Here is a 14857-nt window from a genome sequence, read left to right on the forward strand (position 1 = left end):
ACATCCCTGCCGGCCAAACCCTCCCAGACGACGCTGGGCCAATTGTGCGCGGCCGACTGCGATAGAGCCTGGACTCGAACCCAGAATCTCTAGTGGCACAGCTAGCACTGTGATGCACTGCCTTAGACCACTGAGCCACTCGAGAGGCCCATAGTGCACTACCTTTCACCAGGCCCATAGGGAACTACCTTTCACCAGGCCCATAGGGCACTACCTTTCACCAGGCCCATAGGGCACTACCTTTCACCAGGCCCATAGTGCACTACCTTTCACCAGGCCCATAGTGCACTACCTTTCACCAGGCCCATAGTGCACTACCTTTCACCAGGCCCATAGGGCACTACCTTTCACCAGGCCCATAGGGCACTACCTTTCACCAGGCCCATAGGGCACTACCTTTCACCAGACCCATAGGGCACTACCTTTCACCAGGCCCATAGGGCACTACCTTTCACCAGGCCCATAGTGCACTACCTTTCACCAGGCCCATAGGGCACTACCTTTCACCAGGCCCATAGGGCACTACCTTTCACCAGGCCCATAGGGCACTACCTTTGACCAGGCCCATAGGGCACTACCTTTCACCAGGCCCATAGGGCTCTGATCAAAGGTAGTGCACTATGTAGTCGACGTACTATAGTTCAAACTATGGGCCTTTGGCCAAAAGTAGTGCACTATGTAGGGAATTGGGTTCCATTTGGGACTGCTCATTCTCCTGGCTACTGTAGTTATGGTGTTGAATGGGATGGGACTAGTAAAGGTCCTCCATTATCTGTCAATACACATGCACGTACAGTAAACTCACTCACTCACTCACTCACTCACTCACTCACTCACTCACTCACTCACTCACTCACTCACTCACTCACTCACTCACTCACTCACTCACTCACTCACTCACTCACTCACTCACTCACTCACTCAAATCATTCAAACCTGGAATCCTAAACAAACTTTGTTGAACTGTGGTCTTAGTATTAACATTCCACAGTGGTAAAGTGGAAAACATTAACCAGGCCTTGTGTTCTCTCGTTGCCTGAGGAACCTGGTTCAGAGTTATGTGTTCCCTAGAGGCTGTCCCTGGTCTGTTACAGTACTGAACCTTGTTTAGAGTTGAGTCTTCCCTGGTCTGTTCCAGTACTCCCATTCCTCAGACCAGGAGGTAAGCAGCCAAACTGGTCTGAACATTGTGGATGAATAGCTGGAGGGTAACTGCATGTTTCAGAGATCTACTGTAAATGGCAAGATGTTTGTCTCCAGAGCTATAACACAGAGTTTTAAAATGTTTTCATGTAATCTCTGGCTATGAGAGCGAGCCTCTCGTCCTGCAATAGACAGGTCTGCAGAGAAGAGAGGAAGCTTCCTTCACTTCCTGTGTAACCAACCCACGTGACCAACTCAGCTCAAGCACATGGCGGCGAGGGTGTTTGTGGGCGATATTCGTATTCACTTCAGCTTCCTGATAGTCTGAACAAGGAGGCAGTAACATTAATACTCACAAGGCATACTTGTACACTGAGCATACAAAACATTAAGAACGTAACAGATTGACCAACTGAATCCAAGCTATGATCCCTTATTGATCTCACTTGTTAAATCCACTTCAATCAGTGTAGATGAAGGGGAGGAGACGGGTTAAACAAGGATTTTTTTAAAGCCTTGAGACAGTTGAGACATGGACTGTGTATGTGTGCCATTCAGAGGGTGAATGGCCAAGGCAAAAGATTAGTGTCTTTGAACGGGGTGTGGTAGTAGCTGCCAGGCGCACCAGTTTGTGTCAAGAACTGCAACGTTGCTGGGGTTTTCACACTCAACAGTTTCCTGTGTGTATAAAGAATGGTCCACCATCCAAAGGACATCCAGCCAACTTGACACAACTGTGGGAAGCATTGGAGTCAATATGGGCCAGCCTCCCCGTGGAACACTTTCTACACCTGTAGAGTCCATGCCCTGACGAATTGAGACTGTTCTTAATGTTTGGTATAGTCAGTATTAGTAAAGTGTTCTTAATGTTTGGTATAGTCAGTATTAGTAAGGTGTTCTTAATGTTTGGTATAGTCAGTATTAGTAAGGTGTTCTTAATGTTTGGTATAGTCAGTATTAGTAAAGTGTTCTTAATGTTTGGTATAGTCAGTATTAGTAAAGTGTTCTTAATGTTTGGTATAGTCAGTATTAGTAAGGTGTTCTTAATGTTTGGTATAGTCAGTATTAGTAATGTGTTCTTAATGTTTGGTATAGTCAGTATTAGTAATGTGTTCTTAATGTTTGGTATAGTCAGTATTAGTAAGGTGTTCTTAATGTTTGGTATAGTCAGTATTAGTAAGGTGTTCTTAATGTTTGGTATAGTCAGTATTAGTAATGTGTTCTTAATGTTTGGTATAGTCAGTATTAGTAATGTGTTCTTAATGTTTGGTATAGTCAGTATTAGTAAGGTGTTCTTAATGTTTGGTATAGTCAGTATTAGTAAGGTGTTCTTAATGTTTGGTATAGTCAGTATTAGTAAGGTGTTCTTAATGTTTGGTATAGTCAGTATTAGTAAGGTGTTCTTAATGTTTGGTATAGTCAGTATTAGTAAAGTGTTCTTAATGTTTGGTATAGTCAGTATTAGTAATGTGTTCTTAATGTTTGGTATAGTCAGTATTAGTAAAGTGTTCTTAATGTTTGGTATAGTCAGTATTAGTAATGTGTTCTTAATGTTTGGTATAGTCAGTATTAGTAAGGTGTTCTTAATGTTTGGTATAGTCAGTATTAGTAATGTGTTCTTAATGTTTGGTATAGTCAGTATTAGTAAGGTGTTCTTAATGTTTGGTATAGTCAGTATTAGTAAGGTGTTCTTAATGTTTGGTATAGTCAGTATTAGTAAGGTGTTCTTAATGTTTGGTATAGTCAGTATTAGTAATGTGTTCTTAATGTTTGGTATAGTCAGTATTAGTAAGGTGTTCTTAATGTTTGGTATAGTCAGTATTAGTAATGTGTTCTTAATGTTTGGTATAGTCAGTATTAGTAAGGTGTTCTTAATGTTTGGTATAGTCAGTATTAGTAATGTGTTCTTAATGTTTGGTATAGTCAGTATTAGTAAGGTGTTCTTAATGTTTGGTATAGTCAGTATTAGTAAAGTGTTCTTAATGTTTGGTATAGTCAGTATTAGTAAGGTGTTCTTAATGTTTGGTATAGTCAGTATTAGTAATGTGTTCTTAATGTTTGGTATAGTCAGTATTAGTAATGTGTTCTTAATGTTTGGTATAGTCAGTATTAGTAATGTGTTTTAATGTTTGGTATAGTCAGTATTAGTAATGTGTTCTTAATGTTTGGTATAGTCAGTATTAGTAAGGTGTTCTTAATGTTTGGTATAGTCAGTATTAGTAATGTGTTCTTAATGTTTGGTATAGTCAGTATTAGTAAGGTGTTCTTAATGTTTGGTATAGTCAGTATTAGTAATGTGTTCTTAATGTTTGGTATAGTCAGTATTAGTAATGTGTTCTTAATGTTTGGTATAGTCAGTATTAGTAATGTGTTCTTAATGTTTGGTATAGTCAGTATTAGTAATGTGTTCTTAATGTTTGGTATAGTCAGTATTAGTAATGTGTTCTTAATGTTTGGTATAGTCAGTATTAGTAAGGTGTTCTTAATGTTTGGTATAGTCAGTATTAGTAATGTGTTCTTAATGTTTGGTATAGTCAGTATTAGTAAGGTGTTTTAATGTTTGGTATAGTCAGTATTAGTAATGTGTTCTTAATGTTTGGTATAGTCAGTATTAGTAAGGTGTTCTTAATGTTTGGTATAGTCAGTATTAGTAATGTGTTCTTAATGTTTGGTATAGTCAGTATTAGTAAGGTGTTCTTAATGTTTGGTATAGTCAGTATTAGTAATGTGTTCTTAATGTTTGGTATAGTCAGTATTAGTAAGGTGTTCTTAATGTTTGGTATAGTCAGTATTAGTAATGTGTTCTTAATGTTTGGTATAGTCAGTATTAGTAATGTGTTCTTAATGTTTGGTATAGTCAGTATTAGTAAGGTGTTCTTAATGTTTGGTATAGTCAGTATTAGTAATGTGTTCTTAATGTTTGGTATAGTCAGTATTAGTAATGTGTTCTTAATGTTTGGTATAGTCAGTATTAGTAAGGTGTTCTTAATGTTTGGTATAGTCAGTATTAGTAATGTGTTCTTAATGTTTGGTATAGTCAGTATTAGTAATGTGTTCTTAATGTTTGGTATAGTCAGTATTAGTAATGTGTTCTTAATGTTTGGTATAGTCAGTATTAGTAATGTGTTCTTAATGTTTGGTATAGTCAGTATTAGTAATGTGTTCTTAATGTTTGGTATAGTCAGTATTAGTAAGGTGTTCTTAATGTTTGGTATAGTCAGTATTAGTAATGTGTTCTTAATGTTTGGTATAGTCAGTATTAGTAAGGTGTTCTTAATGTTTGGTATAGTCAGTATTAGTAAGGTGTTCTTAATGTTTGGTATAGTCAGTATTAGTAATGTGTTCTTAATGTTTGGTATAGTCAGTATTAGTAATGTGTTCTTAATGTTTGGTATAGTCAGTATTAGTAAGGTGTTCTTAATGTTTGGTATAGTCAGTATTAGTAAGGTGTTCTTAATGTTTGGTATAGTCAGTATTAGTAATGTGTTCTTAATGTTTGGTATAGTCAGTATTAGTAATGTGTTCTTAATGTTTGGTATAGTCAGTATTAGTAATGTGTTCTTAATGTTTGGTATAGTCAGTATTAGTAATGTGTTCTTAATGTTTGGTATAGTCAGTATTAGTAATGTGTTCTTAATGTTTGGTATAGTCAGTATTAGTAAGGTGTTCTTAATGTTTGGTATAGTCAGTATTAGTAATGTGTTCTTAATGTTTGGTATAGTCAGTATTAGTAAGGTGTTCTTAATGTTTGGTATAGTCAGTATTAGTAAGGTGTTCTTAATGTTTGGTATAGTCAGTATTAGTAATGTGTTCTTAATGTTTGGTATAGTCAGTATTAGTAATGTGTTCTTAATGTTTGGTATAGTCAGTATTAGTAATGTGTTCTTAATGTTTGGTATAGTCAGTATTAGTAATGTGTTCTTAATGTTTGGTATAGTCAGTATTAGTAAGGTGTTCTTAATGTTTGGTATAGTCAGTATTAGTAATGTGTTCTTAATGTTTGGTATAGTCAGTATTAGTAATGTGTTCTTAATGTTTGGTATAGTCAGTATTAGTAATGTGTTCTTAATGTTTGGTATAGTCAGTATTAGTAAGGTGTTCTTAATGTTTGGTATAGTCAGTATTAGTAATGTGTTCTTAATGTTTGGTATAGTCAGTATTAGTAATGTGTTCTTAATGTTTGGTATAGTCAGTATTAGTAATGTGTTCTTAATGTTTGGTATAGTCAGTATTAGTAATGTGTTCTTAATGTTTGGTATAGTCAGTATTAGTAAGGTGTTCTTAATGTTTGGTATAGTCAGTATTAGTAAGGTGTTCTTAATGTTTGGTATAGTCAGTATTAGTAATGTGTTCTTAATGTTTGGTATAGTCAGTATTAGTAATGTGTTCTTAATGTTTGGTATAGTCAGTATTAGTAATGTGTTCTTAATGTTTGGTATAGTCAGTATTAGTAAGGTGTTCTTAATGTTTGGTATAGTCAGTATTAGTAATGTGTTCTTAATGTTTGGTATAGTCAGTATTAGTAATGTGTTCTTAATGTTTGGTATAGTCAGTATTAGTAATGTGTTCTTAATGTTTGGTATAGTCAGTATTAGTAATGTGTTCTTAATGTTTGGTATAGTCAGTATTAGTAATGTGTTCTTAATGTTTGGTATAGTCAGTATTAGTAATGTGTTCTTAATGTTTGGTATAGTCAGTATTAGTAAGGTGTTCTTAATGTTTGGTATAGTCAGTATTAGTAATGTGTTCTTAATGTTTGGTATAGTCAGTATTAGTAAGGTGTTCTTAATGTTTGGTATAGTCAGTATTAGTAATGTGTTCTTAATGTTTGGTATAGTCAGTATTAGTAATGTGTTCTTAATGTTTGGTATAGTCAGTATTAGTAATGTGTTCTTAATGTTTGGTATAGTCAGTATTAGTAATGTGTTCTTAATGTTTGGTATAGTCAGTATTAGTAATGTGTTCTTAATGTTTGGTATAGTCAGTATTAGTAATGTGTTCTTAATGTTTGGTATAGTCAGTATTAGTAAGGTGTTCTTAATGTTTGGTATAGTCAGTATTAGTAATGTGTTCTTAATGTTTGGTATAGTCAGTATTAGTAATGTGTTCTTAATGTTTGGTATAGTCAGTATTAGTAATGTGTTCTTAATGTTTGGTATAGTCAGTATTAGTAAGGTGTTCTTAATGTTTGGTATAGTCAGTATTAGTAAGGTGTTCTTAATGTTTGGTATAGTCAGTATTAGTAATGTGTTCTTAATGTTTGGTATAGTCAGTATTAGTAATGTGTTCTTAATGTTTGGTATAGTCAGTATTAGTAATGTGTTCTTAATGTTTGGTATAGTCAGTATTAGTAATGTGTTCTTAATGTTTGGTATAGTCAGTATTAGTAATGTGTTCTTAATGTTTGGTATAGTCAGTATTAGTAATGTGTTCTTAATGTTTGGTATAGTCAGTATTAGTAATGTGTTCTTAATGTTTGGTATAGTCAGTATTAGTAATGTGTTCTTAATGTTTGGTATAGTCAGTATTAGTAATGTGTTCTTAATGTTTGGTATAGTCAGTATTAGTAAGGTGTTCTTAATGTTTGGTATAGTCAGTATTAGTAATGTGTTCTTAATGTTTGGTATAGTCAGTATTAGTAATGTGTTCTTAATGTTTGGTATAGTCAGTATTAGTAATGTGTTCTTAATGTTTGGTATAGTCAGTATTAGTAATGTGTTCTTAATGTTTGGTATAGTCAGTATTAGTAATGTGTTCTTAATGTTTGGTATAGTCAGTATTAGTAATGTGTTCTTAATGTTTGGTATAGTCAGTATTAGTAATGTGTTCTTAATGTTTGGTATAGTCAGTATTAGTAAGGTGTTCTTAATGTTTGGTATAGTCAGTATTAGTAATGTGTTCTTAATGTTTGGTATAGTCAGTATTAGTAATGTGTTCTTAATGTTTGGTATAGTCAGTATTAGTAATGTGTTCTTAATGTTTGGTATAGTCAGTATTAGTAAGGTGTTCTTAATGTTTGGTATAGTCAGTATTAGTAATGTGTTCTTAATGTTTGGTATAGTCAGTATTAGTAATGTGTTCTTAATGTTTGGTATAGTCAGTATTAGTAATGTGTTCTTAATGTTTGGTATAGTCAGTATTAGTAAGGTGTTCTTAATGTTTGGTATAGTCAGTATTAGTAATGTGTTCTTAATGTTTGGTATAGTCAGTATTAGTAAGGTGTTCTTAATGTTTGGTATAGTCAGTATTAGTAATGTGTTCTTAATGTTTGGTATAGTCAGTATTAGTAATGTGTTCTTAATGTTTGGTATAGTCAGTATTAGTAATGTGTTCTTAATGTTTGGTATAGTCAGTATTAGTAATGTGTTCTTAATGTTTGGTATAGTCAGTATTAGTAATGTGTTCTTAATGTTTGGTATAGTCAGTATTAGTAAGGTGTTCTTAATGTTTGGTATAGTCAGTATTAGTAATGTGTTCTTAATGTTTGGTATAGTCAGTATTAGTAATGTGTTCTTAATGTTTGGTATAGTCAGTATTAGTAATGTGTTCTTAATGTTTGGTATAGTCAGTATTAGTAATGTGTTCTTAATGTTTGGTATAGTCAGTATTAGTAATGTGTTCTTAATGTTTGGTATAGTCAGTATTAGTAATGTGTTCTTAATGTTTGGTATAGTCAGTATTAGTAATGTGTTCTTAATGTTTGGTATAGTCAGTATTAGTAATGTGTTCTTAATGTTTGGTATAGTCAGTATTAGTAATGTGTTCTTAATGTTTGGTATAGTCAGTATTAGTAATGTGTTCTTAATGTTTGGTATAGTCAGTATTAGTAATGTGTTCTTAATGTTTGGTATAGTCAGTATTAGTAAGGTGTTCTTAATGTTTGGTATAGTCAGTATTAGTAATGTGTTCTTAATGTTTGGTATAGTCAGTATTAGTAATGTGTTCTTAATGTTTGGTATAGTCAGTATTAGTAAGGTGTTCTTAATGTTTGGTATAGTCAGTATTAGTAAGGTGTTCTTAATGTTTGGTATAGTCAGTATTAGTAATGTGTTCTTAATGTTTGGTATAGTCAGTATTAGTAATGTGTTCTTAATGTTTGGTATAGTCAGTATTAGTAATGTGTTCTTAATGTTTGGTATAGTCAGTATTAGTAAGGTGTTCTTAATGTTTGGTATAGTCAGTATTAGTAATGTGTTCTTAATGTTTGGTATAGTCAGTATTAGTAAGGTGTTCTTAATGTTTGGTATAGTCAGTATTAGTAATGTGTTCTTAATGTTTGGTATAGTCAGTATTAGTAAGGTGTTCTTAATGTTTGGTATAGTCAGTATTAGTAATGTGTTCTTAATGTTTGGTATAGTCAGTATTAGTAAGGTGTTCTTAATGTTTGGTATAGTCAGTATTAGTAATGTGTTCTTAATGTTTGGTATAGTCAGTATTAGTAATGTGTTCTTAATGTTTGGTATAGTCAGTATTAGTAATGTGTTCTTAATGTTTGGTATAGTCAGTATTAGTAATGTGTTCTTAATGTTTGGTATAGTCAGTATTAGTAATGTGTTCTTAATGTTTGGTATAGTCAGTATTAGTAATGTGTTCTTAATGTTTGGTATAGTCAGTATTAGTAATGTGTTCTTAATGTTTGGTATAGTCAGTATTAGTAAGGTGTTCTTAATGTTTGGTATAGTCAGTATTAGTAATGTGTTCTTAATGTTTGGTATAGTCAGTATTAGTAATGTGTTCTTAATGTTTGGTATAGTCAGTATTAGTAATGTGTTCTTAATGTTTGGTATAGTCAGTATTAGTAAGGTGTTCTTAATGTTTGGTATAGTCAGTATTAGTAATGTGTTCTTAATGTTTGGTATAGTCAGTATTAGTAATGTGTTCTTAATGTTTGGTATAGTCAGTATTAGTAATGTGTTCTTAATGTTTGGTATAGTCAGTATTAGTAATGTGTTCTTAATGTTTGGTATAGTCAGTATTAGTAATGTGTTCTTAATGTTTGGTATAGTCAGTATTAGTAATGTGTTCTTAATGTTTGGTATAGTCAGTATTAGTAATGTGTTCTTAATGTTTGGTATAGTCAGTATTAGTAATGTGTTCTTAATGTTTGGTATAGTCAGTATTAGTAAGGTGTTCTTAATGTTTGGTATAGTCAGTATTAGTAATGTGTTCTTAATGTTTGGTATAGTCAGTATTAGTAATGTGTTCTTAATGTTTGGTATAGTCAGTATTAGTAAGGTGTTCTTAATGTTTGGTATAGTCAGTATTAGTAAGGTGTTCTTAATGTTTGGTATAGTCAGTATTAGTAATGTGTTCTTAATGTTTGGTATAGTCAGTATTAGTAATGTGTTCTTAATGTTTGGTATAGTCAGTATTAGTAATGTGTTCTTAATGTTTGGTATAGTCAGTATTAGTAAGGTGTTCTTAATGTTTGGTATAGTCAGTATTAGTAATGTGTTCTTAATGTTTGGTATAGTCAGTATTAGTAATGTGTTCTTAATGTTTGGTATAGTCAGTATTAGTAATGTGTTCTTAATGTTTGGTATAGTCAGTATTAGTAATGTGTTCTTAATGTTTGGTATAGTCAGTATTAGTAAGGTGTTCTTAATGTTTGGTATAGTCAGTATTAGTAAGGTGTTCTTAATGTTTGGTATAGTCAGTATTAGTAATGTGTTCTTAATGTTTGGTATAGTCAGTATTAGTAATGTGTTCTTAATGTTTGGTATAGTCAGTATTAGTAATGTGTTCTTAATGTTTGGTATAGTCAGTATTAGTAAGGTGTTCTTAATGTTTGGTATAGTCAGTATTAGTAAGGTGTTCTTAATGTTTGGTATAGTCAGTATTAGTAATGTGTTCTTAATGTTTGGTATAGTCAGTATTAGTAAGGTGTTCTTAATGTTTGGTATAGTCAGTATTAGTAATGTGTTCTTAATGTTTGGTATAGTCAGTATTAGTAAGGTGTTCTTAATGTTTGGTATAGTCAGTATTAGTAATGTGTTCTTAATGTTTGGTATAGTCAGTATTAGTAATGTGTTCTTAATGTTTGGTATAGTCAGTATTAGTAATGTGTTCTTAATGTTTGGTATAGTCAGTATTAGTAATGTGTTCTTAATGTTTGGTATAGTCAGTATTAGTAATGTGTTCTTAATGTTTGGTATAGTCAGTATTAGTAATGTGTTCTTAATGTTTGGTATAGTCAGTATTAGTAAGGTGTTCTTAATGTTTGGTATAGTCAGTATTAGTAATGTGTTCTTAATGTTTGGTATAGTCAGTATTAGTAATGTGTTCTTAATGTTTGGTATAGTCAGTATTAGTAATGTGTTCTTAATGTTTGGTATAGTCAGTATTAGTAAGGTGTTCTTAATGTTTGGTATAGTCAGTATTAGTAATGTGTTCTTAATGTTTGGTATAGTCAGTATTAGTAATGTGTTCTTAATGTTTGGTATAGTCAGTATTAGTAATGTGTTCTTAATGTTTGGTATAGTCAGTATTAGTAATGTGTTCTTAATGTTTGGTATAGTCAGTATTAGTAATGTGTTCTTAATGTTTGGTATAGTCAGTATTAGTAATGTGTTCTTAATGTTTGGTATAGTCAGTATTAGTAATGTGTTCTTAATGTTTGGTATAGTCAGTATTAGTAATGTGTTCTTAATGTTTGGTATAGTCAGTATTAGTAATGTGTTCTTAATGTTTGGTATAGTCAGTATTAGTAATGTGTTCTTAATGTTTGGTATAGTCAGTATTAGTAATGTGTTCTTAATGTTTGGTATAGTCAGTATTAGTAATGTGTTCTTAATGTTTGGTATAGTCAGTATTAGTAATGTGTTCTTAATGTTTGGTATAGTCAGTATTAGTAAGGTGTTCTTAATGTTTGGTATAGTCAGTATTAGTAATGTGTTCTTAATGTTTGGTATAGTCAGTATTAGTAATGTGTTCTTAATGTTTGGTATAGTCAGTATTAGTAATGTGTTCTTAATGTTTGGTATAGTCAGTATTAGTAATGTGTTCTTAATGTTTGGTATAGTCAGTATTAGTAATGTGTTCTTAATGTTTGGTATAGTCAGTATTAGTAATGTGTTCTTAATGTTTGGTATAGTCAGTATTAGTAAGGTGTTCTTAATGTTTGGTATAGTCAGTATTAGTAATGTGTTCTTAATGTTTGGTATAGTCAGTATTAGTAAGGTGTTCTTAATGTTTGGTATAGTCAGTATTAGTAATGTGTTCTTAATGTTTGGTATAGTCAGTATTAGTAATGTGTTCTTAATGTTTGGTATAGTCAGTATTAGTAATGTGTTCTTAATGTTTGGTATAGTCAGTATTAGTAATGTGTTCTTAATGTTTGGTATAGTCAGTATTAGTAATGTGTTCTTAATGTTTGGTATAGTCAGTATTAGTAAGGTGTTCTTAATGTTTGGTATAGTCAGTATTAGTAAGGTGTTCTTAATGTTTGGTATAGTCAGTATTAGTAATGTGTTCTTAATGTTTGGTATAGTCAGTATTAGTAATGTGTTCTTAATGTTTGGTATAGTCAGTATTAGTAAGGTGTTCTTAATGTTTGGTATAGTCAGTATTAGTAATGTGTTCTTAATGTTTGGTATAGTCAGTATTAGTAATGTGTTCTTAATGTTTGGTATAGTCAGTATTAGTAAGGTGTTCTTAATGTTTGGTATAGTCAGTATTAGTAATGTGTTCTTAATGTTTGGTATAGTCAGTATTAGTAAGGTGTTCTTAATGTTTGGTATAGTCAGTATTAGTAATGTGTTCTTAATGTTTGGTATAGTCAGTATTAGTAATGTGTTCTTAATGTTTGGTATAGTCAGTATTAGTAAGGTGTTCTTAATGTTTGGTATAGTCAGTATTAGTAATGTGTTCTTAATGTTTGGTATAGTCAGTATTAGTAAGGTGTTCTTAATGTTTGGTATAGTCAGTATTAGTAATGTGTTCTTAATGTTTGGTATAGTCAGTATTAGTAATGTGTTCTTAATGTTTGGTATAGTCAGTATTAGTAATGTGTTCTTAATGTTTGGTATAGTCAGTATTAGTAAGGTGTTCTTAATGTTTGGTATAGTCAGTATTAGTAATGTGTTCTTAATGTTTGGTATAGTCAGTATTAGTAATGTGTTCTTAATGTTTGGTATAGTCAGTATTAGTAATGTGTTCTTAATGTTTGGTATAGTCAGTATTAGTAATGTGTTCTTAATGTTTGGTATAGTCAGTATTAGTAATGTGTTCTTAATGTTTGGTATAGTCAGTATTAGTAATGTGTTCTTAATGTTTGGTATAGTCAGTATTAGTAATGTGTTCTTAATGTTTGGTATAGTCAGTATTAGTAAGGTGTTCTTAATGTTTGGTATAGTCAGTATTAGTAATGTGTTCTTAATGTTTGGTATAGTCAGTATTAGTAATGTGTTCTTAATGTTTGGTATAGTCAGTATTAGTAATGTGTTCTTAATGTTTGGTATAGTCAGTATTAGTAATGTGTTCTTAATGTTTGGTATAGTCAGTATTAGTAATGTGTTCTTAATGTTTGGTATAGTCAGTATTAGTAATGTGTTCTTAATGTTTGGTATAGTCAGTATTAGTAATGTGTTCTTAATGTTTGGTATAGTCAGTATTAGTAAGGTGTTCTTAATGTTTGGTATAGTCAGTATTAGTAATGTGTTCTTAATGTTTGGTATAGTCAGTATTAGTAATGTGTTCTTAATGTTTGGTATAGTCAGTATTAGTAATGTGTTCTTAATGTTTGGTATAGTCAGTATTAGTAATGTGTTCTTAATGTTTGGTATAGTCAGTATTAGTAATGTGTTCTTAATGTTTGGTATAGTCAGTATTAGTAATGTGTTCTTAATGTTTGGTATAGTCAGTATTAGTAATGTGTTCTTAATGTTTGGTATAGTCAGTATTAGTAATGTGTTCTTAATGTTTGGTATAGTCAGTATTAGTAATGTGTTCTTAATGTTTGGTATAGTCAGTATTAGTAATGTGTTCTTAATGTTTGGTATAGTCAGTATTAGTAATGTGTTCTTAATGTTTGGTATAGTCAGTATTAGTAATGTGTTCTTAATGTTTGGTATAGTCAGTATTAGTAATGTGTTCTTAATGTTTGGTATAGTCAGTATTAGTAATGTGTTCTTAATGTTTGGTATAGTCAGTATTAGTAAGGTGTTCTTAATGTTTGGTATAGTCAGTATTAGTAATGTGTTCTTAATGTTTGGTATAGTCAGTATTAGTAATGTGTTCTTAATGTTTGGTATAGTCAGTATTAGTAATGTGTTCTTAATGTTTGGTATAGTCAGTATTAGTAATGTGTTCTTAATGTTTGGTATAGTCAGTATTAGTAATGTGTTCTTAATGTTTGGTATAGTCAGTATTAGTAATGTGTTCTTAATGTTTGGTATAGTCAGTATTAGTAAGGTGTTCTTAATGTTTGGTATAGTCAGTATTAGTAATGTGTTCTTAATGTTTGGTATAGTCAGTATTAGTAATGTGTTCTTAATGTTTGGTATAGTCAGTATTAGTAATGTGTTCTTAATGTTTGGTATAGTCAGTATTAGTAATGTGTTCTTAATGTTTGGTATAGTCAGTATTAGTAATGTGTTCTTAATGTTTGGTATAGTCAGTATTAGTAATGTGTTCTTAATGTTTGGTATAGTCAGTATTAGTAAGGTGTTCTTAATGTTTGGTATAGTCAGTATTAGTAATGTGTTCTTAATGTTTGGTATAGTCAGTATTAGTAATGTGTTCTTAATGTTTGGTATAGTCAGTATTAGTAATGTGTTCTTAATGTTTGGTATAGTCAGTATTAGTAATGTGTTCTTAATGTTTGGTATAGTCAGTATTAGTAATGTGTTCTTAATGTTTGGTATAGTCAGTATTAGTAATGTGTTCTTAATGTTTGGTATAGTCAGTATTAGTAATGTGTTCTTAATGTTTGGTATAGTCAGTATTAGTAATGTGTTCTTAATGTTTGGTATAGTCAGTATTAGTAAGGTGTTCTTAATGTTTGGTATAGTCAGTATTAGTAAGGTGTTCTTAATGTTTGGTATAGTCAGTATTAGTAATGTGTTCTTAATGTTTGGTATAGTCAGTATTAGTAATGTGTTCTTAATGTTTGGTATAGTCAGTATTAGTAATGTGTTCTTAATGTTTGGTATAGTCAGTATTAGTAATGTGTTCTTAATGTTTGGTATAGTCAGTATTAGTAATGTGTTCTTAATGTTTGGTATAGTCAGTATTAGTAATGTGTTCTTAATGTTTGGTATAGTCAGTATTAGTAATGTGTTCTTAATGTTTGGTATAGTCAGTATTAGTAATGTGTTCTTAATGTTTGGTATAGTCAGTATTAGTAATGTGTTCTTAATGTTTGGTATAGTCAGTATTAGTAATGTGTTCTTAATGTTTGGTATAGTCAGTATTAGTAAGGTGTTCTTAATGTTTGGTATAGTCAGTATTAGTAATGTGTTCTTAATGTTTGGTATAGTCAGTATTAGTAATGTGTTCTTAATGTTTGGTATAGTCAGTATTAGTAATGTGTTCTTAATGTTTGGTATAGTCAGTATTAGTAATGTGTTCTTAATGTTTGGTATAGTCAGTATTAGTAATGTGTTCTTAATGTTTGGTATAGTCAGTATTAGTAATGTGTTCTTAATGTTTGGTATAGTCAGTATTAGTAATGTGTTCTTAATGTTTGGTATAGTCAGTATTAGTAAGGTGTTCT

This window comes from Salmo salar, chromosome ssa17 (genome assembly GCF_905237065.1).
Source record: "Salmo salar chromosome ssa17, Ssal_v3.1, whole genome shotgun sequence".
NCBI lineage: Eukaryota > Metazoa > Chordata > Actinopteri > Salmoniformes > Salmonidae > Salmo > Salmo salar.